At 31.4% G+C, this 24,934-nt stretch overlaps 30 non-coding genes across 30 annotated transcripts; all 30 read left to right on the top strand.

Moving 5' to 3' along the window:
- The first annotated feature begins 29 nt into the window (after positions 1-29).
- TRNAT-AGU (transfer RNA threonine (anticodon AGU)) lies at positions 30-103 on the top strand. The gene has a single exon. It is a non-coding gene; the product is annotated as a tRNA-Thr (tRNA).
- A 438-nt stretch (positions 104-541) lies between these two features.
- TRNAT-CGU (transfer RNA threonine (anticodon CGU)) lies at positions 542-614 on the top strand. The gene has a single exon. It is a non-coding gene; the product is annotated as a tRNA-Thr (tRNA).
- Positions 615-1,048: 434 nt separating this feature from the next.
- Positions 1,049-1,122, top strand: TRNAT-AGU (transfer RNA threonine (anticodon AGU)). Its single transcript has one exon. It is a non-coding gene; the product is annotated as a tRNA-Thr (tRNA).
- Positions 1,123-2,068: 946 nt separating this feature from the next.
- Positions 2,069-2,142, top strand: TRNAT-AGU (transfer RNA threonine (anticodon AGU)). Its single transcript has one exon. It is a non-coding gene; the product is annotated as a tRNA-Thr (tRNA).
- Positions 2,143-3,086: 944 nt separating this feature from the next.
- On the top strand, positions 3,087-3,160 carry TRNAT-AGU (transfer RNA threonine (anticodon AGU)). Its single transcript has one exon. It is a non-coding gene; the product is annotated as a tRNA-Thr (tRNA).
- A 438-nt stretch (positions 3,161-3,598) lies between these two features.
- On the top strand, positions 3,599-3,671 carry TRNAT-CGU (transfer RNA threonine (anticodon CGU)). Its single transcript has one exon. It is a non-coding gene; the product is annotated as a tRNA-Thr (tRNA).
- A 434-nt stretch (positions 3,672-4,105) lies between these two features.
- TRNAT-AGU (transfer RNA threonine (anticodon AGU)) lies at positions 4,106-4,179 on the top strand. The gene has a single exon. It is a non-coding gene; the product is annotated as a tRNA-Thr (tRNA).
- A 438-nt stretch (positions 4,180-4,617) lies between these two features.
- On the top strand, positions 4,618-4,690 carry TRNAT-CGU (transfer RNA threonine (anticodon CGU)). Its single transcript has one exon. It is a non-coding gene; the product is annotated as a tRNA-Thr (tRNA).
- Positions 4,691-5,637: 947 nt separating this feature from the next.
- On the top strand, positions 5,638-5,710 carry TRNAT-CGU (transfer RNA threonine (anticodon CGU)). Its single transcript has one exon. It is a non-coding gene; the product is annotated as a tRNA-Thr (tRNA).
- A 435-nt stretch (positions 5,711-6,145) lies between these two features.
- Positions 6,146-6,219, top strand: TRNAT-AGU (transfer RNA threonine (anticodon AGU)). The gene has a single exon. It is a non-coding gene; the product is annotated as a tRNA-Thr (tRNA).
- Positions 6,220-6,658: 439 nt separating this feature from the next.
- Positions 6,659-6,731, top strand: TRNAT-CGU (transfer RNA threonine (anticodon CGU)). Its single transcript has one exon. It is a non-coding gene; the product is annotated as a tRNA-Thr (tRNA).
- Positions 6,732-7,165: 434 nt separating this feature from the next.
- TRNAT-AGU (transfer RNA threonine (anticodon AGU)) lies at positions 7,166-7,239 on the top strand. Its single transcript has one exon. It is a non-coding gene; the product is annotated as a tRNA-Thr (tRNA).
- A 438-nt stretch (positions 7,240-7,677) lies between these two features.
- TRNAT-CGU (transfer RNA threonine (anticodon CGU)) lies at positions 7,678-7,750 on the top strand. The gene has a single exon. It is a non-coding gene; the product is annotated as a tRNA-Thr (tRNA).
- A 434-nt stretch (positions 7,751-8,184) lies between these two features.
- Positions 8,185-8,258, top strand: TRNAT-AGU (transfer RNA threonine (anticodon AGU)). The gene has a single exon. It is a non-coding gene; the product is annotated as a tRNA-Thr (tRNA).
- A 1,965-nt stretch (positions 8,259-10,223) lies between these two features.
- TRNAT-AGU (transfer RNA threonine (anticodon AGU)) lies at positions 10,224-10,297 on the top strand. Its single transcript has one exon. It is a non-coding gene; the product is annotated as a tRNA-Thr (tRNA).
- A 439-nt stretch (positions 10,298-10,736) lies between these two features.
- On the top strand, positions 10,737-10,809 carry TRNAT-CGU (transfer RNA threonine (anticodon CGU)). The gene has a single exon. It is a non-coding gene; the product is annotated as a tRNA-Thr (tRNA).
- Positions 10,810-11,243: 434 nt separating this feature from the next.
- TRNAT-AGU (transfer RNA threonine (anticodon AGU)) lies at positions 11,244-11,317 on the top strand. The gene has a single exon. It is a non-coding gene; the product is annotated as a tRNA-Thr (tRNA).
- A 438-nt stretch (positions 11,318-11,755) lies between these two features.
- On the top strand, positions 11,756-11,828 carry TRNAT-CGU (transfer RNA threonine (anticodon CGU)). Its single transcript has one exon. It is a non-coding gene; the product is annotated as a tRNA-Thr (tRNA).
- Positions 11,829-12,262: 434 nt separating this feature from the next.
- TRNAT-AGU (transfer RNA threonine (anticodon AGU)) lies at positions 12,263-12,336 on the top strand. The gene has a single exon. It is a non-coding gene; the product is annotated as a tRNA-Thr (tRNA).
- A 1,965-nt stretch (positions 12,337-14,301) lies between these two features.
- On the top strand, positions 14,302-14,375 carry TRNAT-AGU (transfer RNA threonine (anticodon AGU)). The gene has a single exon. It is a non-coding gene; the product is annotated as a tRNA-Thr (tRNA).
- A 1,456-nt stretch (positions 14,376-15,831) lies between these two features.
- TRNAT-CGU (transfer RNA threonine (anticodon CGU)) lies at positions 15,832-15,904 on the top strand. Its single transcript has one exon. It is a non-coding gene; the product is annotated as a tRNA-Thr (tRNA).
- Positions 15,905-16,850: 946 nt separating this feature from the next.
- On the top strand, positions 16,851-16,923 carry TRNAT-CGU (transfer RNA threonine (anticodon CGU)). Its single transcript has one exon. It is a non-coding gene; the product is annotated as a tRNA-Thr (tRNA).
- A 946-nt stretch (positions 16,924-17,869) lies between these two features.
- On the top strand, positions 17,870-17,942 carry TRNAT-CGU (transfer RNA threonine (anticodon CGU)). Its single transcript has one exon. It is a non-coding gene; the product is annotated as a tRNA-Thr (tRNA).
- A 947-nt stretch (positions 17,943-18,889) lies between these two features.
- Positions 18,890-18,962, top strand: TRNAT-CGU (transfer RNA threonine (anticodon CGU)). Its single transcript has one exon. It is a non-coding gene; the product is annotated as a tRNA-Thr (tRNA).
- A 947-nt stretch (positions 18,963-19,909) lies between these two features.
- On the top strand, positions 19,910-19,982 carry TRNAT-CGU (transfer RNA threonine (anticodon CGU)). The gene has a single exon. It is a non-coding gene; the product is annotated as a tRNA-Thr (tRNA).
- Positions 19,983-20,928: 946 nt separating this feature from the next.
- TRNAT-CGU (transfer RNA threonine (anticodon CGU)) lies at positions 20,929-21,001 on the top strand. The gene has a single exon. It is a non-coding gene; the product is annotated as a tRNA-Thr (tRNA).
- A 947-nt stretch (positions 21,002-21,948) lies between these two features.
- On the top strand, positions 21,949-22,021 carry TRNAT-CGU (transfer RNA threonine (anticodon CGU)). The gene has a single exon. It is a non-coding gene; the product is annotated as a tRNA-Thr (tRNA).
- A 434-nt stretch (positions 22,022-22,455) lies between these two features.
- Positions 22,456-22,529, top strand: TRNAT-AGU (transfer RNA threonine (anticodon AGU)). Its single transcript has one exon. It is a non-coding gene; the product is annotated as a tRNA-Thr (tRNA).
- A 439-nt stretch (positions 22,530-22,968) lies between these two features.
- Positions 22,969-23,041, top strand: TRNAT-CGU (transfer RNA threonine (anticodon CGU)). The gene has a single exon. It is a non-coding gene; the product is annotated as a tRNA-Thr (tRNA).
- A 947-nt stretch (positions 23,042-23,988) lies between these two features.
- Positions 23,989-24,061, top strand: TRNAT-CGU (transfer RNA threonine (anticodon CGU)). The gene has a single exon. It is a non-coding gene; the product is annotated as a tRNA-Thr (tRNA).
- Positions 24,062-24,934: the final 873 nt, after the last annotated feature.

The following is a 24,934-nucleotide window of genomic DNA, read 5'->3' as shown; positions in this document are numbered from 1 at the left end:
CAAACTGTTCCTTAAAGCATTTTCAAGAGGGTGCTGTGGCTTAGCTGGTTAAAGCGCCTGTCTAGTAAACAGGAGATCCTGAGTTCAAATCTCAGCAGTGCCTTGCTTTCCTCATTCTTAAATAAAAAATTATTTTCATTAAGTCATCCTGCGATTCAATTAAATTAGAAAAGTCTGATTTATCTTTCAGTTGAACAGATCATCTTAAACCTAATAAAAACTGAAAGTGTTTTCAATATTATAGTAACAATACTGTGATTGCAAAATCAAAAAGGTATTTCAATGAGCAAGAGGCAGATGAAATATAACCCTAGATTTGAGCAATATTGATGAATATATGTAAAACACTTATTTATGAACTATTCAAAATATGGGATTGAGTTTAAAATGTGTTCTTTTTTAATACAACATAGCTATTCTTGTTTATAGATTAGGAATCCTTGCTTGTTTAACATTAGAATACATATTAAGACACTTTAACACAGGCACAGAATTTGATCACCAATACTAAATTAATGATCCCTTCTATATCGCTAAAGTAGGTGCTGTGGCTAAGTGGTTAAAGCGCCTGTCTCGTAAACAGGAAATCCTGAGTTCAAATCTCAGCAGCACCTTATTATTGGTCCTTACATGTAAAAATAATTTTCATCACACAAATGATTAATACATTTTAAAAAGAAAAGTGTTGTTCTGTGAATATTAGAATGGGTCATCTTAAATTGAAAAACAAAAAAACGTGGTATTGTGAAGATTTTCAAAGTAATGCTTTGAATGAAAAAGGGAAAAAAGAGTGACAAAGAGCAAAATAGAGATAAAAAAACATTCTAGAGTTGAAATCAAGTAATGCATTCTTAAAGAAGGCATAATTAAAACATTTATGAAAAGGATAAGCAATATATCAATGAGGTGTTTATCAATAGGATCAGTATCCTCGTCTAAAGTAGTTGAGTAGAGCGTTTTCTGAACTGAGAAATGATTATGAAAGTAAAAAACTCAGGATTCTCTTAAACACCATATGGCAAACTGTTCCTTAAACCATTTTCAAGAGGGTGCTGTGGCTTAGCTGGTTAAAGCGCCTGTCTAGTAAACAGGAGATCCTGAGTTCAAATCTCAGCAGTGCCTTGCTTTCCTCATTCTTAAATAAAAAACTATTTTCATTAATTCGTCCAGCGATTCAATTAAATTAGAAAAGTCTGATTTATCTTTCGGTTGAACAGATCATCTTAAACCTAATAAAAACTGAAAGTGTTTTCAATATTATAGTAACAATACTGTGATTGCAAAAATCAAAAAGGTATTTCAATGAGCAAGAGGCAGATGAAATATAACCCTAGATTTGAGCAATATTGATGAATATATGTAAAACACTTATTTATGAATTATTCAAAATATGGGATTGAGTTTAAAATGTGTTCTTTTGTAATACAACATAGCTATTCTTGTTTACAGATTAGGAATCCTTGCTTGTTTAACATTAGAATACATATTAAGACACTTTAACACAGGCATAGAATTTGATCACCAATACGAAATTAATGATCCCTTCTGTATCACTAAAATAGGTGCTGTGGCTAAGTGGTTAAAGTGCCTGTCTCGTGAACAGGAAATACTGAGTTCAAATCTCAGCAGCACCTTATTATTGGTCCTTACATGTAAAAATAATTTTCATCACGCAAATGTTTAATACATTTTAAAAAGAAAAGTGTTGTTCTGTGAACATTAGAATGGGCCATCTTAAATTGAAAAACAAAAAAACCTGGTGTTGTGAAGATTTTCAAAGTAATGCTTTGAATGAAAAAGGGAAAAAAGAGTGACAAAGAGCAAAATAGAGATAAAAAATCATTCTAGAGTTGAATTCAAGTAATGCATTCTTAAAGAAGGCATAATTAAAACATTTATGAACAGGATAAGCAATATATCAATGAGGTGTTTATGAATAGGATCAGTATCCTCGTCTAAACTATTTGCGTAGTGCGTTTTCTGAACTGAGAAATGATTATGAAAGTGAAAAACTCAGGTTTCTCTTGAACACCATATAGCAAACTGTTCCTTAAAGCATTTTCAAGAGGGTGCTGTGGCTTAGCTGGTTAAAGCGCCTGTCTAGTAAACAGGTGATCCTGAGTTCAAATCTCAGCAGTACCTTGCTTTCCTCATTCTTAAATAAAAAATTATTTTCATTAAGTCATCCTGCGATTCAATTAAATTAGAAAAGTCTGATTTATCTTTCGGTTGAACAGATCATCTTAAACCTAATAAAAACTGAAAGTGTTTTCAATATTATAGTAACAATACTGTGATTGCAAAATCAAAAAGTTATTTCAATGAGCAAGAGGCAGATGTAATATAACCCTAGATTTGAGCAATATTGATGAATATATGTAAAACACTTATTTATGAACTATTCAAAATATGGGATTGAGTTTAAAATGTGTTCTTTTTTAATACAACATAGCTATTCTTGTTTATAGATTAGGAATCCTTGCTTGTTTAACATTAGAATACATATTAAGACACTTTAACACAGGCACAGAATTTGATCACCAATCCTAAATTAATGATCCCTCCTATATCACTAAAGTAGGTGCTGTGGCTAAGTGGTTAAAGTGCCTGTCTCGTGAACAGGAAATCCTGAGTTCAAATCTTAGCAGCACCTTATTATTGGTCCTTACCTGTAAAAATAATTTTCATCACGCAAATGTTTAATACGTTTTAAGAAGAAAAGTATTGTTCTGTGAACATTAGAATGGGTCATCTTAAATTGAAAAACAAAAAAACCTGGTGTTGTGAAGATTTTCAAAGTAATGCTTTGAATGAAAAAGGGAAAAAAGAGTGACAAAGAGCAAAATAGAGATAAAAAATCATTCTAGAGTTGAATTCAAGTAATGCATTCTTAAAGAAGGCATAATTAAAACATTTATGAACAGGATAAGCAATATATCAATGAGGTGTTTATGAATAGGATCAGTATCCTCGTCTAAACTATTTGAGTAGTGCGTTTTCTGAATTGAGAAATGATTATGAAAGTGAAAAACTCAGGTTTCTCTTGAACACCATATGGCAAACTGTTCCTTAAACATTTTCAAGAGGGTGCTGTGGCTTAGCTGGTTAAAGCACCTGTCTAGTAAACAGGAGATCCTGAGTTCAAATCTCAGCAGTGCCTTGCTTTCCTCATTCTTAAATAAAACATTATTTTCATTAAGTAGTCCTGCGATTCAATTAAATTAGAAAAGTCTGATTTATCTTTCGGTTGAACAGATCATCTTAAACCTAATAAAAACTGAAAGTGTTTTCAATATTATAGTAACAATACTGTGATTGCAAAATTAAAAAGGTATTTCAATGAGCAAGAGGCAGATGAATTATGACCCTAGATTTGAGCAATATTGATGAATATATGTAAAACACTTATTTATAAACTATTCAAAATATGGGATTGAGTTTAAAATGTGTTCTTTTTTAATACAACATAGCTATTCTTGTTTACAGATTAGGAATCCTTGCTTGTTTAACATTAGAATACATATTAAGACACTTTAACACAGGCACAGAATTTGATCACCAATACTAAATTAATGATCCCTTCTGTATCACTAAAGTAGGTGCTGTGGCTAAGTGGTTAAAGCGCCTGTCTCGTAAACAGGAAATCCTGAGTTCAAATCTCAGCAGCACCTTATTATTGGTCCTTACATGTAAAAATAATTTTCATCACGCAAATGTTTAATACATTTTAAAAAGAAAAGTGTTGTTCTGTGAACATTAGAATGGGTCATCTTAAATTGAAAAACAAAAAAACGTGGTATTGTGAAGATTTTCAAAGTAATGCTTTGAATGAAAAAGGGAAAAAAGAGTGACAAAGAGCAAAATAGAGATAAAAAATAATTCTAGAGTTGAATTCAAGTAATGCATTCTTAAAGAAGGCATGATTAAAACATTTATGAACAAGATAAGCAATATATCAATGAGGTGTTTATGAATAGGATCAGTATCCTCGTCTAAAGTAGTTGAGTAGAGCGTTTTCTGAACTGAGAAATGATTATGAAAGTGAAAAACTCAGGATTCTCTTGAACACCATATGGCAAACTGTTCCTTAAAGCATTTTCAAGAGGGTGCTGTGGCTTAGCTGGTTAAAGCGCCTGTCTAGTAAACAGGGGATCCTGAGTTCAAATCTCAGCAGTGCCTTGCTTTCCTCATTCTTAAATAAAAAACTATTTTCATTAATTCGTCCTGCGATTCAATTAAATTAGAAAAGTCTGATTTATCTTTCGGTTGAACAGATCATCTTAAACCTAAAAAAACCAGAAAGTGTTTTCAATATTATAGTAACAATACTGTGATTGCAAAATCAAAAAGGTATTTTAATGAGCAAGAGGCAGATGAAATATAACCCTAGATTTGAGCAATATTGAGGAATATATGTAAAACACTTATTTATGAACTATTCAAAATATGGGATTGAGTTTAAAATGTGTTCTTTTTTAATACAACATAGCTATTCTTGTTTACAGATTAGGAATCCTTGCTTGTTTAACATTAGAATACATATTAAGACACTTTAACACAGGCACAGAATTTGATCACCAATACTAAATTAATGATCCCTTCTATATCGCTAAAGTAGGTGCTGTGGCTAAGTGGTTAAAGCGCCTGTCTCGTAAACAGGAAATCCTGAGTTCAAATCTCAACAGCACCTTATTATTGGTCCTTACATGTAAAAATAATTTTCATCACGCAAATGTTTAATACATTTTAAAAAGAAAAGTGTTGTTCTGTGAACATTAGAATGGGTCATCTTAAATTGAAAAACAAAAAAACCTGGTATTGTGAAGATTTTCAAAGTAATGCTTTGAATGAAAAAGGGAAATAAGAGTGACAAAGAGCAAAATAGAGATAACAAATCATTCTAGAGTTGAAATCAAGTAATGCATTCTTAAAGAAGGCATAATTAAAACATTTATGAACAGGATAAGCAATATATCAATGAGGTGTTTATCAATAGGATCAGTATCCTCGTCTAAAGTAGTTGAGTAGAGCGTTTTCTGAACTGAGAAATGATTATGAAAGTGAAAAACTCAGGATTCTCTTGAACACCATATGGCAAACTGTTCCTTAAAGCATTTTCAAGAGGGTGCTGTGGCTTAGCTGGTTAAAGCGCCTGTCTAGTAAACAGGAGATCCTGAGTTTAAATCTCAGCAGTCCCTTGCTTTCCTCATTCTTAAATAAAAAATTATTTTCATTAAGTCGTCCTGCGATTCAATTAAATTAGAAAAGTCTGATTTATCTTTCGGTTGAACAGATCATCTTAAACCTAATAAAAACTGAAAGTGTTTTCAATATTATAGTAACAATACTGTGATTGCAAAAATCAAAAAGGTATTTCAATGAGCAAGAGGCAGATGAAATATAACCCTAGATTTGAGCAATATTGATGAATATATGTAAAACACTTATTTATGAACTATTCAAAATATGGGATTGAGTTTAAAATGTGTTCTTTTGTAATACAACATAGCTATTCTTGTTTACAGATTAGGAATCCTTGCTTGTTTAACATTAGAACACATATTAAGACACTTTAACACAGGCACAGAATTTGATCACCAATACTAAATTAATGATCCCTTCTGTATCACTAAAATAGGTGCTGTGGCTAAGTGGTTAAAGCGCCTGTCTCGTAAACAGGAAATCCTGAGTTCAAATCTCAGCAGCACCTTATTATTGGTCCTTACATGTAAAAATAATTTTCATCACGCAAATGTTTAATACATTTTAAAAAGAAAAGTGTTGTTCTGTGAACATTTGAATGGGTCATCTTAAATTGAAAAACAAAAAAACCTGGTATTGTGAAGATTTTCAAAGTAATGCTTTGAATGAAAAAGGGAAAAAAGAGTGACAAAGAGCATAAATAGAGATAACAAATCATTCTAGAGTTGAATTCAAGTAATGCATTCTTAAAGAAGGCATAATTAAAACATTTATGAACAGGATAAGCAATATATCAATGAGGTGTTTATGAATAGGATCAGTATCCTCGTCTAAACTATTTGAGTAGTGCGTTTTCTGAACTGAGAAATGATTATGAAAGTGAAAAACTCAGGTTTCTCTTGAACACCATATGGCAAACTGTTCCTTAACGCATTTTCAAGAGGGTGCTGTGGCTTAGCTGGTTAAAGCGCCTGTCTAGTAAACAGGAGATCCTGAGTTCAAATCTCAGCAGTGCCTTGATTTCCTCATTCTTAAATAAAACATTATTTTCATTAAGTCGTCCTGCGATTCAATTAAATTAGAAAAGTCTGATTTATCTTTCGGTTGAACAGATCATCTTAAACCTAATAAAAACTGAAAGTGTTTTCAATATTATAGTAACAATACTGTGATTGCAAAAATCAAAAAGGTATTTCAATGAGCAAGAGGCAGATGAAATATAACCCTAGATTTGAGCAATATTGATGAATATATGTAAAACACTTATTTATGAACTATTCAAAATATGGGATTGAGTTTAAAATGTGTTCTTTTGTAATACAACATAGCTATTCTTGTTTACAGATTAGGAATCCTTGCTTGTTTAACATTAGAACACATATTAAGACACTTTAACACAGGCACAGAATTTGATCACCAATACTAAATTAATGATCCCTTCTGTATCACTAAAATAGGTGCTGTGGCTAAGTGGTTAAAGCGCCTGTCTCGTAAACAGGAAATCCTGAGTTCAAATCTCAGCAGCACCTTATTATTGGTCCTTACATGTAAAAATAATTTTCATCACGCAAATGTTTAATACATTTTAAAAAGAAAAGTGTTGTTCTGTGAACATTTGAATGGGTCATCTTAAATTGAAAAACAAAAAAACCTGGTATTGTGAAGATTTTCAAAGTAATGCTTTGAATGAAAAAGGGAAAAAAGAGTGACAAAGAGCAAAATAGAGATAACAAATCATTCTAGAGTTGAATTCAAGTAATGCATTCTTAAAGAAGGCATAATTAAAACATTTATGAACAGGATAAGCAATATATCAATGAGGTGTTTATGAATAGGATCAGTATCCTCGTCTAAACTATTTGAGTAGTGCGTTTTCTGAACTGAGAAATGATTATGAAAGTGAAAAACTCAGGTTTCTCTTGAACACCATATGGCAAACTGTTCCTTAACACATTTTCAAGAGGGTGCTGTGGCTTAGCTGGTTAAAGCGCCTGTCTAGTAAACAGGAGATCCTGAGTTCAAATCTCAGCAGTGCCTTGCTTTCCTCATTCTTAAATAAAAAACTATTTTCATTAATTCGTCCTGCGATTCAATTAAATTAGAAAAGTCTGATTTATCTTTCGGTTGAACAGATCATCTTAAACCTAATAAAAACTGAAAGTGCTTTCAATATTATAGTAACAATACTGTGATTGCAAAATCAAAAAGGTATTTCAATGAGCAAGAGGCATATGAAATATAACCCTAGATTTGAGCAATATTCATGAATATATGTAAAACACTTATTTATGAACTATTCAAAATATGGGATTGAGTTTAAAATGTGTTCTTTTTTAATACAACATAGCTATTCTTGTTTACAGATTAGGAATCCTTGCTTGTTTAACATTAGAATACATATTAAGACACTTTAACACAGGCACAGAATTTGATCACCAATACTAAATTAATGATCCCTTCTATATCGCTAAAGTAGGTGCTGTGGCTAAGTGGTTAAAGCACCTGTCTCGTAAACAGGAAATCCTGAGTTCAAATCTCAGCAGCACCTTATTATTGGTCCTTACATGTAAAAATAATTTTCATCACACAAATGATTAATACATTTTAAAAAGAAAAGTGTTGTTCTGTGAACATTAGAATGGGTCATCTTAAATTGAAAAACAAAAAAACGTGGTATTGTGAAGATTTTCAAAGTAATGCTTTGAATGAAAAAGGGAAAAAAGAGTGACAAAGAGCAAAATAGAGATAAAAAAACATTCTAGAGTTGAAATCAAGTAATGCATTCTTAAAGAAGGCATAATTAAAACATTAATGAAAAGGATAAGCAATATATCAATGAGGTGTTTATCAATAGGATCAGTATCCTCGTCTAAAGTAGTTGAGTAGAGCGTTTTCTGAACTGAGAAATGATTATGAAAGTAAAAAACTCAGGATTCTCTTAAACACCATATGGCAAACTGTTCCTTAAACCATTTTCAAGAGGGTGCTGTGGCTTAGCTGGTTAAAGCGCCTGTCTAGTAAACAGGAGATCCTGAGTTCAAATCTCAGCAGTGCCTTGCTTTCCTCATTCTTAAATAAAAAACTATTTTCATTAAGTTGTCCTGCGATTCAATTAAATTAGAAAAGTCTGATTTATCTTTCGGTTGAACAGATCATCTTAAACCTAATAAAAACTGAAAGTGTTTTCAATATTATAGTAACAATACTTTGATTGCAAAAATCAAAAAGGTATTTCAATGAGCAAGAGGCAGATGAAATATAACCCTAGATTTGAGCAATATTGATGAATATATGTAAAACACTTATTTATGAACTATTCAAAATATGGGATTGAGTTTAAAATGTGTTCTTTTGTAATACAACATAGCTATTCTTGTTTACAGATTAGGAATCCTTGCTTGTTTAACATTAGAATACATATTAAGACACTTTAACACAGGCACAGAATTTGATCACCAATACTAAATTAATGATCCCTTCTGTATCACTAAAAAAGGTGCTGTGGCTAAGTGGTTAAAGCGCCTGTCTCATAAAAAGGAAATCCTGAGTTCAAATCTCAGCAGCACCTTATTATTGGTCCTTACATGTAAAAATAATTTTCATCACGCAAATGTTTAATACATTTTAAAAAGAAAAGTGTTGTTCTGTGAACATTAGAATGGGTCATCTTAAATTGAAAAACAAAAAAACATGGTATTGTGAAGATTTTCAAAGTAATGCTTTGAATGAAAAAGGGAAAAAAGAGTGACAAAGAGCAAAATAGAGATAAAAAATCATTCTAGAGTTGAATTCAAGTAATGCATTCTTAAAGAAGGCATAATTAAAACATTTATGAACAGGATAAGCAATATATCAATGAGGTGTTTATCAATAGGATCAGTATCCTCGTCTAAACTATTTGAGTAGTACGTTTTCTGAACTGAGAAATGATTATGAAAGTGAAAAACTCAGGTTTCTCTTGAACACCATATGGCAAACTGTTCCTCAAAACTTTTTCAAGAGGGTGCTGTGCCTTAGCTGATTAAAGCGCCTGTCTAGTAAACAGGAGATCCTGAGTTCAAATCTCAGCAGTGCCTTGCTTTCCTCATTCTTAAATAAAAAATTATTTTCATTAAGTTGTCCTGCGATTCAATTAAAATAGAAAAGTCTGATTATCTTTCGGTTGAACAGATCATCTTAAACCTAATAAAAACTGAAAGTGTTTTCAATATTATAGTAACAATACTGTGATTGCAAAAATCAAAAAGGTATTTCAATGAGCAAGAGGCAGATGAAATATAACCCTAGATTTGAGCAATATTGATGAATATATGTAAAACACTTATTTATGAACTATTCAAAATATGGGATTGAGTTTAAAATGTGTTCTTTTGTAATACAACATAGCTATTCTTGTTTACAGATTAGGAATCCTTGCTTGTTTAACATTAGAATACATATTAAGACACTTTAACACAGGCATAGAATTTGATCACCAATACGAAATTAATGATCCCTTCTGTATCACTAAAATAGGTGCTGTGGCTAAGTGGGTAAAGCGCCTGTCTCGTAAACAGGAAATCCTGAGTTCAAATGTCAGCAGCACCTTTTTATTGGTCCTTACCTGTAAAAATAATTTTCATCACGCAAATGTTTAATACGTTTTAAAAAGAAAAGTATTGTCCTGTGAACATTAGAATGGGTCATCTTAAATTGAAAAACAAAAAAACGTGGTGTTGTGAAGATTTTCAAAGTAATGTTTTGAATGAAAAAGGGAAAAATGAGTGACAAAGAGCAAAATAGAGATAAAAAATCATTCTAGAGTTGAATTCAAGTAATGCATTCTTAAAGAAGGCATGATTAAAACATTTATGAACAAGATAAGCAATATATCAATGAGGTGTTTTTGAATAGGATCAGTATCCTCGTCTAAAGTAGTTGAGTAGAGCGTTTTCTGAACTGAGAAATGATTATGAAAGTGAAAAACTCAGGATTCTCTTGAACACCATATGGCAAACTGTTCCTTAACGCATTTTCAAGAGGGTGCTGTGGCTTAGCTGGTTAAAGCGCCTGTCTAGTAAACAGGAGATCCTGAGTTCAAATCTCAGCAGTGCCTTGATTTCCTCATTCTTAAATAAAACATTATTTTCATTAAGTCGTCCTGCGATTCAATTAAATTAGAAAAGTCTGATTTATCTTTCGGTTGAACAGATCATCTTAAACCTAATAAAAACTGAAAGTGTTTTCAATATTATAGTAACAATACTGTGATTGCAAAAATCAAAAAGGTATTTCAATGAGCAAGAGGCAGATGAAATATAACCCTAGATTTGAGCAATATTGATGAATATATGTAAAACACTTATTTATGAACTATTCAAAATATGGGATTGAGTTTAAAATGTGTTCTTTTGTAATACAACATAGCTATTCTTGTTTACAGATTAGGAATCCTTGCTTGTTTAACATTAGAACACATATTAAGACACTTTAACACAGGCACAGAATTTGATCACCAATACTAAATTAATGATCCCTTCTGTATCACTAAAATAGGTGCTGTGGCTAAGTGGTTAAAGCGCCTGTCTCGTAAACAGGAAATCCTGAGTTCAAATCTCAGCAGCACCTTATTATTGGTCCTTACATGTAAAAATAATTTTCATCACGCAAATGTTTAATACATTTTAAAAAGAAAAGTGTTGTTCTGTGAACATTTGAATGGGTCATCTTAAATTGAAAAACAAAAAAACCTGGTATTGTGAAGATTTTCAAAGTAATGCTTTGAATGAAAAAGGGAAAAAAGAGTGACAAAGAGCAAAATAGAGATAACAAATCATTCTAGAGTTGAATTCAAGTAATGCATTCTTAAAGAAGGCATAATTAAAACATTTATGAACAGGATAAGCAATATATCAATGAGGTGTTTATGAATAGGATCAGTATCCTCGTCTAAACTATTTGAGTAGTGCGTTTTCTGAACTGAGAAATGATTATGAAAGTGAAAAACTCAGGTTTCTCTTGAACACCATATGGCAAACTGTTCCTTAACACATTTTCAAGAGGGTGCTGTGGCTTAGCTGGTTAAAGCGCCTGTCTAGTAAACAGGAGATCCTGAGTTCAAATCTCAGCAGTGCCTTGCTTTCCTCATTCTTAAATAAAAAACTATTTTCATTAATTCGTCCTGCGATTCAATTCAATTAGAAAAGTCTGATTTATCTTTCGGTTGAACAGATCATCTTAAACCTAATAAAAACTGAAAGTGCTTTCAATATTATAGTAACAATACTGTGATTGCAAAATCAAAAAGGTATTTCAATGAGCAAGAGGCATATGAAATATAACCCTAGATTTGAGCAATATTCATGAATATATGTAAAACACTTATTTATGAACTATTCAAAATATGGGATTGAGTTTAAAATGTGTTCTTTTTTAATACAACATAGCTATTCTTGTTTACAGATTAGGAATCCTTGCTTGTTTAACATTAGAATACATATTAAGACACTTTAACACAGGCACAGAATTTGATCACCAATACTAAATTAATGATCCCTTCTATATCGCTAAAGTAGGTGCTGTGGCTAAGTGGTTAAAGCACCTGTCTCGTAAACAGGAAATCCTGAGTTCAAATCTCAGCAGCACCTTATTATTGGTCCTTACATGTAAAAATAATTTTCATCACACAAATGATTAATACATTTTAAAAAGAAAAGTGTTGTTCTGTGAACATTAGAATGGGTCATCTTAAATTGAAAAACAAAAAAACGTGGTATTGTGAAGATTTTCAAAGTAATGCTTTGAATGAAAAAGGGAAAAAAGAGTGACAAAGAGCAAAATAGAGATAAAAAAACATTCTAGAGTTGAAATCAAGTAATGCATTCTTAAAGAAGGCATAATTAAAACATTAATGAAAAGGATAAGCAATATATCAATGAGGTGTTTATCAATAGGATCAGTATCCTCGTCTAAAGTAGTTGAGTAGAGCGTTTTCTGAACTGAGAAATGATTATGAAAGTAAAAAACTCAGGATTCTCTTAAACACCATATGGCAAACTGTTCCTTAAACCATTTTCAAGAGGGTGCTGTGGCTTAGCTGGTTAAAGCGCCTGTCTAGTAAACAGGAGATCCTGAGTTCAAATCTCAGCAGTGCCTTGCTTTCCTCATTCTTAAATAAAAAACTATTTTCATTAAGTTGTCCTGCGATTCAATTAAATTAAAAAAGTCTGATTTATCTTTCGGTTGAACAGATCATCTTAAACCTAATAAAAACTGAAAGTGTTTTCAATATTATAGTAACAATACTTTGATTGCAAAAATCAAAACGGTATTTCAATGAGCAAGAGGCAGATGAAATATAACCCTAGATTTGAGCAATATTGATGAATATATGTAAAACACTTATTTATGAACTATTCAAAATATGGGATTGAGTTTAAAATGTGTTCTTTTGTAATACAACATAGCTATTCTTGTTTACAGATTAGGAATCCTTGCTTGTTTAACATTAGAATACATATTAAGACACTTTAACACAGGCACAGAATTTGATCACCAATACTAAATTAATGATCCCTTCTGTATCACTAAAAAAGGTGCTGTGGCTAAGTGGTTAAAGCGCCTGTCTCATAAAAAGGAAATCCTGAGTTCAAATCTCAGCAGCACCTTATTATTGGTCCTTACATGTAAAAATAATTTTCATCACGCAAATGTTTAATACATTTTAAAAAGAAAAGTGTTGTTCTGTGAACATTAGAATGGGTCATCTTAAATTGAAAAACAAAAAAACATGGTATTGTGAAGATTTTCAAAGTAATGCTTTGAATGAAAAAGGGAAAAAAGAGTGACAAAGAGCAAAATAGAGATAAAAAATCATTCTAGAGTTGAATTCAAGTAATGCATTCTTAAAGAAGGCATAATTAAAACATTTATGAACAGGATAAGAAATATATCAATGAGGTGTTTATCAATAGGATCAGTATCCTCGTCTAAACTATTTGAGTAGTACGTTTTCTGAACTGAGAAATGATTATGAAAGTGAAAAACTCAGGTTTCTCTTGAACACCATATGGCAAACTGTTCCTCAAAACTTTTTCAAGAGGGTGCTGTGCCTTAGCTGATTAAAGCGCCTGTCTAGTAAACAGGAGATCCTGAGTTCAAATCTCAGCAGTGCCTTGCTTTCCTCATTCTTAAATAAAAAATTATTTTCATTAAGTTGTCCTGCGATTCAATTAAAATAGAAAAGTCTGATTATCTTTCGGTTGAACAGATCATCTTAAACCTAATAAAAACTGAAAGTGTTTTCAATATTATAGTAACAATACTGTGATTGCAAAAATCAAAAAGGTATTTCAATGAGCAAGAGGCAGATGAAATATAACCCTAGATTTGAGCAATATTGATGAATATATGTAAAACACTTATTTATGAACTATTCAAAATATGGGATTGAGTTTAAAATGTGTTCTTTTGTAATACAACATAGCTATTCTTGTTTACAGATTAGGAATCCTTGCTTGTTTAACATTAGAATACATATTAAGACACTTTAACACAGGCATAGAATTTGATCACCAATACGAAATTAATGATCCCTTCTGTATCACTAAAATAGGTGCTGTGGCTAAGTGGGTAAAGCGCCTGTCTCGTAAACAGGAAATCCTGAGTTCAAATGTCAGCAGCACCTTTTTATTGGTCCTTACCTGTAAAAATAATTTTCATCACGCAAATGTTTAATACGTTTTAAAAAGAAAAGTATTGTCCTGTGAACATTAGAATGGGTCATCTTAAATTGAAAAACAAAAAAACGTGGTGTTGTGAAGATTTTCAAAGTAATGTTTTGAATGAAAAAGGGAAAAATGAGTGACAAAGAGCAAAATAGAGATAAAAAATCATTCTAGAGTTGAATTCAAGTAATGCATTCTTAAAGAAGGCATGATTAAAACATTTATGAACAAGATAAGCAATATATCAATGAGGTGTTTTTGAATAGGATCAGTATCCTCGTCTAAAGTAGTTGAGTAGAGCGTTTTCTGAACTGAGAAATGATTATGAAAGTGAAAAACTCAGGATTCTCTTGAACACCATATGGCAAACTGTTCCTTAAAGCATTTTCAAGAGGGTGCTGTGGCTTAGCTGGTTAAAGTGCCTGTCTAGTAAACAGGAGATCCTGAGTTCAAATCTCAGCAGTGCCTTGCTTTCCTCATTCTTAAATAAAAAATTATTTTCATTAATTCGTCCTGCGATTCAATTAAATTAGAAAAGTCTGATTTATCTTTCGGTTGAACAGATCATCTTAAACCTAATAAAACTGAAAGTGTTTTCAATATTATAGTAACAATACTGTGATTGCAAAATTAAAAAGGTATTTCAATGAGCAAGAGGCAGATGAAATATAACCCTAGATTTGAGCAATATTGATGAATATATGTAAAACACTTATTTATGAACTATTCAAAATATGGGATTGAGTTTAAAATGTGTTCTTTTTTAATACAACATAGCTATTCTTGTTTATAGATTAGGAATCCTTGCTTGTTTAACATTAGAATACATATTAAGACACTTTAACACAGGCACAGAATTTGATCACCAATCCTAAATTAATGATCCCTTCTATATCACTAAAGTAGGTGCTGTGGCTAAGTGGTTAAAGTGCCTGTCTCGTGAACAGGAAATCCTGAGTTCAAATCTCAGCAACACCTTATTATTGGTCCTTACATGTAAAAATAATTTTCATCACGCAAATGTTTAATACATTTTAAAAAGAAAAGTGTTGTTCTGTGAACATTAAAATGGGTCATCTTAAATTGAAAAACAAAAAAACGTGGTATTGTGAAGATTTTCAAAGTAATGCTTTGAATGAAAAAGGGAAAAAAGAGTGACAAAGAGCAAAATAGAGATAAAAAATCATTCTAGAGTTGAATTCAAGTAATGCATTCTTAAAGAAGGCATGATTAAAACATTTATGAACAAGATAAGCAATATATCAATGAGGTGTTTATGAATAGGATCAGTATCCTCGTCTAAACTATTTGAGTAGTGCGTTTTCTGAACTGAGAAATGATTATGAAAGTGAAAAACTCAGGTTTCTCTTGAACACCATATGGCAAACTGTTCCTTAACACATTTTCAAGAGGGTGCTGTGGCTTAGCTGGTTAAAGCACCTGTCTAGTAAACAGGAGATCCTGAGTTCAAATATCAGCAGTGCCTTGCTTTCCTCATTCTTAAATAAAACATTATTTTCATTAAGTCGTCCTGCGATTCAATTAAATTAGAAAAGTCTGATTTATCTTTCGGTTGAACAGATCATCTTAAACCTAATAAAAACTGAAAGTGTTTTCAATATTATAATAACAATACTGTGATTGCAAAATTAAAAAGGTATTTCAATGAGCAAGAGGCAGATGAAATATGACCCTAGATTTGAGCAATATTGATGAATATATGTAAAACACTTATTTATAAACTATTCAAAATATGGGATTGAGTTTAAAATGTGTTCTTTTTTAATACAACATAGCTATTCTTGTTTACAGATTAGGAATCCTTGCTTGTTTAACATTAGAATACATATTAAGACACTTTAACACAGGCACAGAATTTGATCACCAATACTAAATTAATGATCCCTTCTGTATCACTAAAGTAGGTGCTGTGGCTAAGTGGTTAAAGCGCCTGTCTCGTAAACAGGAAATCCTGAGTTCAAATCTCAGCAGCACCTTATTATTGGTCCTTACATGTAAAAATAATTTTCATCACGCAAATGTTTAATACATTTTAAAAAGAAAAGTGTTGTTCTGTGAACATTAGAATGGGTCATCTTAAATTGAAAAACAAAACAACGTGGTATTGTGAAGATTTTCAAAGTAATGCTTTGAATGAAAAAGGGAAAAAAGAGTGACAAAGAGCAAAATAGAGATAAAAAATAATTCTAGAGTTGAATTCAAGTAATGCATTCTTAAAGAAGGCATGATTAAAACATTTATGAACAAGATAAGCAATATATCAATGAGGTGTTTATGAATAGGATCAGTATCCTCGTCTAAACTATTTGAGTAGTGCGTTTTCTGAACTGAGAAATGATTATGAAAGTGAAAAACTCAGGTTTCTCTTGAACACCATATGGCAAACTGTTCCTTAACACATTTTCAAGAGGGTGCTGTGGCTTAGCTGGTTAAAGCACCTGTCTAGTAAACAGGAGATCCTGAGTTCAAATATCAGCAGTGCCTTGCTTTCCTCATTCTTAAATAAAACATTATTTTCATTAAGTCGTCCTGCGATTCAATTAAATTAGAAAAGTCTGATTTATCTTTCGGTTGAACAGATCATCTTAAACCTAATAAAAACTGAAAGTGTTTTCAATATTATAATAACAATACTGTGATTGCAAAATTAAAAAGGTATTTCAATGAGCAAGAGGCAGATGAAATATGACCCTAGATTTGAGCAATATTGATGAATATATGTAAAACACTTATTTATAAACTATTCAAAATATGGGATTGAGTTTAAAATGTGTTCTTTTTTAATACAACATAGCTATTCTTGTTTACAGATTAGGAATCCTTGCTTGTTTAACATTAGAATACATATTAAGACACTTTAACACAGGCACAGAATTTGATCACCAATACTAAATTAATGATCCCTTCTGTATCACTAAAGTAGGTGCTGTGGCTAAGTGGTTAAAGCGCCTGTCTCGTAAACAGGAAATCCTGAGTTCAAATCTCAGCAGCACCTTATTATTGGTCCTTACATGTAAAAATAATTTTCATCACGCAAATGTTTAATACATTTTAAAAAGAAAAGTGTTGTTCTGTGAACATTAGAATGGGTCATCTTAAATTGAAAAACAAAACAACGTGGTATTGTGAAGATTTTCAAAGTAATGCTTTGAATGAAAAAGGGAAAAAAGAGTGACAAAGAGCAAAATAGAGATAAAAAATAATTCTAGAGTTGAATTCAAGTAATGCATTCTTAAAGAAGGCATGATTAAAACATTTATGAACAAGATAAGCAATATATCAATGAGGTGTTTATGAATAGGATCAGTATCCTCGTCTAAAGTAGTTGAGTAGAGCGTTTTCTGAACTGAGAAATGATTATGAAAGTGAAAAACTCAGGATTCTCTTGAACACCATATGGCAAACTGTTCCTGAAAGCATTTTCAAGAGGGTGCTGTGGCTTAGCTGGTTAAAGCGCCTGTCTAGTAAACAGGGGATCCTGAGATCAAATCTCAGCAGTGCCTTGCTTTCCTCATTCTTAAATAAAAAACTATTTTCATTAATTCGTCCTGCGATTCAATTAAATTAGAAAAGTCTGATTTATCTTTCGGTTGAACAGATCATCTTAAACCTAAAAAAAACAGAAAGTGTTTTCAATATTATAGTAACAATACTGTGATTGCAAAATCAAAAAGGTATTTCAATGAGCAAGAGGCAGATGAAATATAACCCTAGATTTGAGCAATATTGATGAATATATGTAAAACACTTATTTATGAACTATTCAAAATATGGGATTGAGTTTAAAATGTGTTCTTTTTTAATACAACATAGCTATTCTTGTTTACAGATTAGGAATCCTTGTTTGTTTAACATTAGAATACATATTAAGACACTTTAACACAGGCACAGAATTTGATCACCAATACTAAATTAATGATCCCTTCTATATCGCTAAAGTAGGTGCTGTGGCTAAGTGGTTAAAGCGCCTGTCTCGTAAACAGGAAATCCTGAGTTCAAATCTCAACAGCACCTTATTATTGGTCCTTACATGTAAAAATAATTTTCATCACGCAAATGTTTAATACATTTTAAAAAGAAAAGTGTTGTTCTGTGAACATTAGAATGGGTCATCTTAAATTGAAAAACAAAAAAACCTGGTATTGTGAAGATTTTCAAAGTAATGCTTTGAATGAAAAAGGGAAAAAAGAGTGACAAAGAGCAAAATAGAGATAACAAATCATTCTAGAGTTGAAATCAAGTAATGCATTCTTAAAGAAGGCATAATTAAAACATTTATGAACAGGATAAGCAATATATCAATGAGGTGTTTATCAATATGATCAGTATCCTCGTCTAAAGTAGTTGAGTAGAGCGTTTTCTGAACTGAGAAATGATTATGAAAGTGAAAAACTCAGGATTCTCTTGAACACCATATGGCAAACTGTTCCTTAAAGCATTTTCAAGAGGGTGCTGTGGCTTAGCTGGTTAAAGCGCCTGTCTAGTAAACAGGAGATCCTGAGTTCAAATCTCAGCAGTCCCTTGCTTTCCTCATTCTTAAATAAAAAATTATTTTCATTAAGTCGTCCTGCGATTCAATTAAATTAGAAAAGTCTGATTTATCTTTCAGTTGAACAGATCATCTTAAACCTAATAAAAACTGAAAGTGTTTTCAATATTATAGTAACAATACTGTGATTGCAAAAATCAAAAAGGTATTTCAATGAGCAAGAGGCAGATGAAATATAACCCTAGATTTGAGCAATATTGATGAATATATGTAAAACACTTATTTATGAACTATTCAAAATATGGGATTGAGTTTAAAATGTGTTCTTTTGTAATACAACATAGCTATTCTTGTTTACAGATTAGGAATCCTTGCTTGTTTAACATTAGAACACATATTAAGACACTTTAACACAGGCACAGAATTTGATCACCAATACTAAATTAATGATCCCTTCTGTATCACTAAAATAGGTGCTGTGGCTAAGTGGTTAAAGCGCCTGTCTCGTAAACAGGAAATCCTGAGTTCAAATCTCAGCAGCACCTTATTATTGGTCCTTACATGTAAAAATAATTTTCATCACGCAAATGTTTAATACATTTTAAAAAGAAAAGTGTTGTTCTGTGAACATTTGAATGGGTCATCTTAAATTGAAAAACAAAAAAACCTGGTATTGTGAAGATTTTCAAAGTAATGCTTTGAATGAAAAAGGGAAAAAAGAGTGACAAAGAGCAAAATAGAGATAAAAAATAATTCTAGAGTTGAATTCAAGTAATGCATTCCTAAAGAAGGCATGATTAAAACATTTATGAACAAGATAAGCAATATATCAATGAGGTGTTTATGAATAGGATCAGTATCCTCGTCTAAAGTAGTTGAGTAGAGCGTTTTCTGAACTGAGAAATGATTATGAAAGTGAAAAACTCAGGATTCTCTTGAACACCATATGGCAAACTGTTCCTTAAAGCATTTTCAAGAGGGTGCTGTGGCTTAGCTGGTTAAAGCGCCTGTCTAGTAAACAGGAGATCCTGAGTTCAAATCTCAGCAGTCCCTTGCTGTCCTCATTCTTAAATAAAAAATTTTTTTCATTAAGTCGTCCTGCGATTCAATTAAATTAGAAAAGTCTGATTTATCTTTCGGTTGAACAGATCATCTTAAACCTAATAAAAACTGAAAGTGTTTTCAATATTATAGTAACAATACTGTGATTGCAAAAATCAAAAAGGTATTTCAATGAGCAAGAGGCAGATGAAATATAACCCTAGATTTGAGCAATATTGATGAATATATGTAAAACACTTATTTATGAACTATTCAAAATATGGGATTGAGTTTAAAATGTGTTCTTTTGTAATACAACATAGCTATTCTTGTTTACAGATTAGGAATCCTTGCTTGTTTAACATTAGAACACATATTAAGACACTTTAACACAGGCACAGAATTTGATCACCAATACTAAATTAATGATCCCTTCTGTATCACTAAAATAGGTGCTGTGGCTAAGTCGTTAAAGCGCCTGTCTCGTAAACAGGAAATCCTGAGTTCAAATCTCAGCAGCACCTTATTATTGGTCCTTACATGTAAAAATAATTTTCATCACGCAAATGTTTAATACATTTTAAAAAGAAAAGTGTTGTTCTGTGAACATTTGAATGGGTCATCTTAAATTGAAAAACAAAAAAACCTGGTATTGTGAAGATTTTCAAAGTAATGCTTTGAATGAAAAAGGGAAAAAAGAGTGACAAAGAGCAAAATAGAGATAACAAATCATTCTAGGGTTGAATTCAAGTAATGCATTCTTAAAGAAGGCATAATTAAAACATTTATGAACAGGATAAGCAATATATCAATGAGGTGTTTATGAATAGGATCAGTATCCTCGTCTAAACTATTTGAGTAGTGCGTTTTCTGAACTGAGAAATGATTATGAAAGTGAAAATCTCAGGTTTCTCTTGAACACCATATGGCAAACTGTTCCTTAACGCATTTTCAAGAGTGTGCTGTGGCTTAGCTGGTTAAAGCGCCTGTCTAGTAAACAGGAGATCCTGAGTTCAAATCTCAGCAGTGCCTTGATTTCCTCATTCTTAAATAAAACATTATTTTCATTAAGTCGTCCTGCGATTCAATTAAATTAGAAAAGTCTGATTTATCTTTCGGTTGAACAGATCATTATAAACCTAATAAAAACTGAAAGTGTTTTCAATATTATAGTAACAATACTGTGATTGCAAAATTAAAAAGGTATTTCAATGAGCAAGAGGCAGATGAAATATGACCCTAGATTTGAGCAATATTGATGAATATATGTAAAACACTTATTTATAAACTATTCAAAATATGGGATTGAGTTTAAAATGTGTTCTTTTTTAATACAACATAGCTATTCTTGTTTACAGATTAGGAATCCTTGCTTGTTTAACATTAGAATACATATTAAGACACTTTAACAAAGGCACAGAATTTGATCACCAATACTAAATTAATGATCCCTTCTGTATCACTAAAAAAGGTGCTGTGGCTAAGTGGTTAAAACGCCTGTCTCGTAAACAGGAAATCCTGAGTTCAAATCTCAGCAGCACCTTATCATTGGTCCTTACATGTAAAAATAATTTTCATCACGCAAATGTTTAATACATTTTAAAAAGAAAAGAGTTGTTCTGTGAACATTAGAATGGGTCATCTTAAATTGAAAAACTAAAAAACGTGGTATTGTGAAGATTTTCAAAGTAATGCTTTGAATGAAAAATGGAAAAAAGAGTGACAAAGAGCAAAATAGAGATAAAAAATCATTCTAGAGTTGAAATCAAGTAATGCATTCTTAAAGAAGGCATAATTAAAACATTTATGAACAGGATAAGCAATATATCAATGAGGTGTTTATCAATATGATCAGTATCCTCGTCTAAAGTAGTTGAGTAGAGCGTTTTCTGAACTGAGAAATGATTATGAAAGTGAAAAACTCAGGATTCTCTTGAACACCATATGGCAAACTGTTCCTTAAAGCATTTTCAAGAGGGTGCTGTGGCTTAGCTGGTTAAAGCGCCTGTCTAGTAAACAGGAGATCCTGAGTTCAAATCTCAGCAGTCCCTTGCTTTCCTCATTCTTAAATAAAAAATTATTTTCATTAAGTCGTCCTGCGATTCAATTAAATTAGAAAAGTCTGATTTATCTTTCAGTTGAACAGATCATCTTAAACCTAATAAAAACTGAAAGTGTTTTCAATATTATAGTAACAATACTGTGATTGCAAAAATCAAAAAGGTATTTCAATGAGCAAGAGGCAGATGAAATATAACCCTAGATTTGAGCAATATTGATGAATATATGTAAAACACTTATTTATGAACTATTCAAAATATGGGATTGAGTTTAAAATGTGTTCTTTTGTAATACAACATAGCTATTCTTGTTTACAGATTAGGAATCCTTGCTTGTTTAACATTAGAACACATATTAAGACACTTTAACACAGGCACAGAATTTGATCACCAATACTAAATTAATGATCCCTTCTGTATCACTAAAATAGGTGCTGTGGCTAAGTGGTTAAAGCGCCTGTCTCGTAAACAGGAAATCCTGAGTTCAAATCTCAGCAGCACCTTATTATTGGTCCTTACATGTAAAAATAATTTTCATCACGCAAATGTTTAATACATTTTAAAAAGAAAAGAGTTGTTCTGTGAACATTAGAATGGGTCATCTTAAATTGAAAAACTAAAAAACGTGGTATTGTGAAGATTTTCAAAGTAATGCTTTGAATGAAAAATGGAAAAAAGAGTGACAAAGAGCAAAATAGAGATAAAAAATCATTCTAGAGTTGAAATCAAGTAATGCAATCTTAAAGAAGGCATAATTAAAACATTTATGAACAGGATAAGCAATATATCAATGAGGTGTTTATCAATAGGATCAGTATAATCGTCTAAAGTAGTTGAGTAGAGCGTTTTCTGAACTGAGAAATGATTATGAAAGTAAAAAACTCAGGATTCTCTTAAACACCATATGGCAAACTGTTCCTTAAACCATTTTCAAGAGGGTGCTGTGGCTTAGCTGGTTAAAGCGCCTGTCTAGTAAACAGGAGATCCTGAGTTCAAATCTCAGCAGTGCCTTGCTTTCCTCATTCTTAAATAAAAAACTATTTTCATTAATTCGTCCTGCGATTCAATTAAATTAGAAAAGTCTGATTTATCTTTCGGTTGAACAGATCATCTTAAACCTAATAAAAACTGAAAGTGTTTTCAATATTATAGTAACAATACTTTGATTGCAAAAATCAAAAAGGTATTTCAATGAGCAAGAGGCAGATGAAATATAACCCTAGATTTGAGCAATATTGATGAATATATGTAAAACACTTATTTATGAACTATTCAAAATATGGGATTGAGTTTAAAATGTGTTCTTTTGTAATACAACATAGCTATTCTTGTTTACAGATTAGGAATCCTTGCTTGTTTAACATTAGAATACATATTAAGACACTTTAACACAGGCACAGAATTTGATCACCAATACTAAATTAATGATCCCTTCTGTATCACTAAAAAAGGTGCTGTGGCTAAGTGGTTAAAGCGCCTGTCTCGTAAACAGGAAATCCTGAGTTCAAATCTCAGCAGCACCTTATTATTGGTCCTTACATGTAAAAATAATTTTCATCACGCAAATGTTTAATACATTTTAAAAAGAAAAGTGTTGTTCTGTGAACATTAGAATGGGTCATCTTAAATTGAAAAACAAAAAAACATGGTATTGTGAAGATTTTCAAAGTAATGCTTTGAATGAAAAAGGGAAAAAAGAGTGACAAAGAGCAAAATAGAGATAAAAAATCATTCTAGAGTTGAAATCAAGTAATGCATTCTTAAAGAAGGCATAATTAAAACATTTATGAACAGGATAAGCAATATATCAATGAGGTGTTTATCAATAGGATCAGTATAATCGTCTAAAGTAGTTGAGTAGAGCGTTTTCTGAACTGAGAAATGATTATGAAAGTAAAAATCTCAGGTTTCTCTTGAACACCATATGGCAAACTGTTCCTTAACGCATTTTCAAGAGTGTGCTGTGGCTTAGCTGGTTAAAGCGCCTGTCTAGTAAACAGGAGATCCTGAGTTCAAATCTCAGCAGTGCCTTGCTTTCCTCATTCTTAAATAAAAAACTATTTTCATTAATTCGTCCTGCGATTCAATTAAATTAGAAAAGTCTGATTTATCTTTCGGTTGAACAGATCATCTTAAACCTAATAAAAACTGAAAGTGTTTTCAATATTATAGTAACAATACTTTGATTGCAAAAATCAAAAAGGTATTTCAATGAGCAAGAGGCAGATGAAATATAACCCTAGATTTGAGCAATATTGATGAATATATGTAAAACACTTATTTATGAACTATTCAAAATATGGGATTGAGTTTAAAATGTGTTCTTTTGTAATACAACATAGCTATTCTTGTTTACAGATTAGGAATCCTTGCTTGTTTAACATTAGAATACATATTAAGACACTTTAACACAGGCACAGAATTTGATCACCAATACTAAATTAATGATCCCTTCTGTATCACTAAAAAAGGTGCTGTGGCTAAGTGGTTAAAGCGCCTGTCTCGTAAACAGGAAATCCTGAGTTCAAATCTCAGCAGCACCTTATTATTGGTCCTTACATGTAAAAATAATTTTCATCACGCAAATGTTTAATACATTTTAAAAAGAAAAGTGTTGTTCTGTGAACATTAGAATGGGTCATCTTAAATTGAAAAACAAAAAAACATGGTATTGTGAAGATTTTCAAAGTAATGCTTTGAATGAAAAAGGGAAAAAAGAGTGACAAAGAGCAAAATAGAGATAAAAAATCATTCTAGAGTTGAATTCAAGTAATGCATTCTTAAAGAAGGCATAATTAAAACATTTATGAACAGGATAAGCAATATATCAATGAGGTGTTTATCAATAGGATCAGTATCCTCGTCTAAACTATTTGAGTAGTACGTTTTCTGAACTGAGAAATGATTATGAAAGTGAAAAACTCAGGTTTCTCTTGAACACCATATGGCAAACTGTTCCTCAAAACTTTTTCAAGAGGGTGCTGTGCCTTAGCTGATTAAAGCGCCTGTCTAGTAAACAGGAGATCCTGAGTTCGAATCTCAGCAGTGCCTTGCTTTCCTCATTCTTAAATAAAAAATTATTTTCATTAAGTCGTCCTGCGATTCAATTAAAATAGAAAAGTCTGATTATCTTTCGGTTGAACAGATCATCTTAAACCTAATAAAAACTGAAAGTGTTTTCAATATTATAGTAACAATACTGTGATTGCAAAAATCAAAAAGGTATTTCAATGAGCAAGAGGCAGATGAAATATAACCCTAGATTTGAGCAATATTGATGAATATATGTAAAACACTTATTTATGAACTATTCAAAATATGGGATTGAGTTTAAAATGTGTTCTTTTGTAATACAACATAGCTATTCTTGTTTACAGATTAGGAATCCTTGCTTGTTTAACATTAGAATACATATT

The sequence above is a fragment of the Triturus cristatus genome, chromosome 8 (genome assembly GCF_964204655.1).
Source record: "Triturus cristatus chromosome 8, aTriCri1.1, whole genome shotgun sequence".
Taxonomy (NCBI): domain Eukaryota; kingdom Metazoa; phylum Chordata; class Amphibia; order Caudata; family Salamandridae; genus Triturus; species Triturus cristatus.
This window is presented reverse-complemented; position numbering and strand designations above follow the sequence as displayed.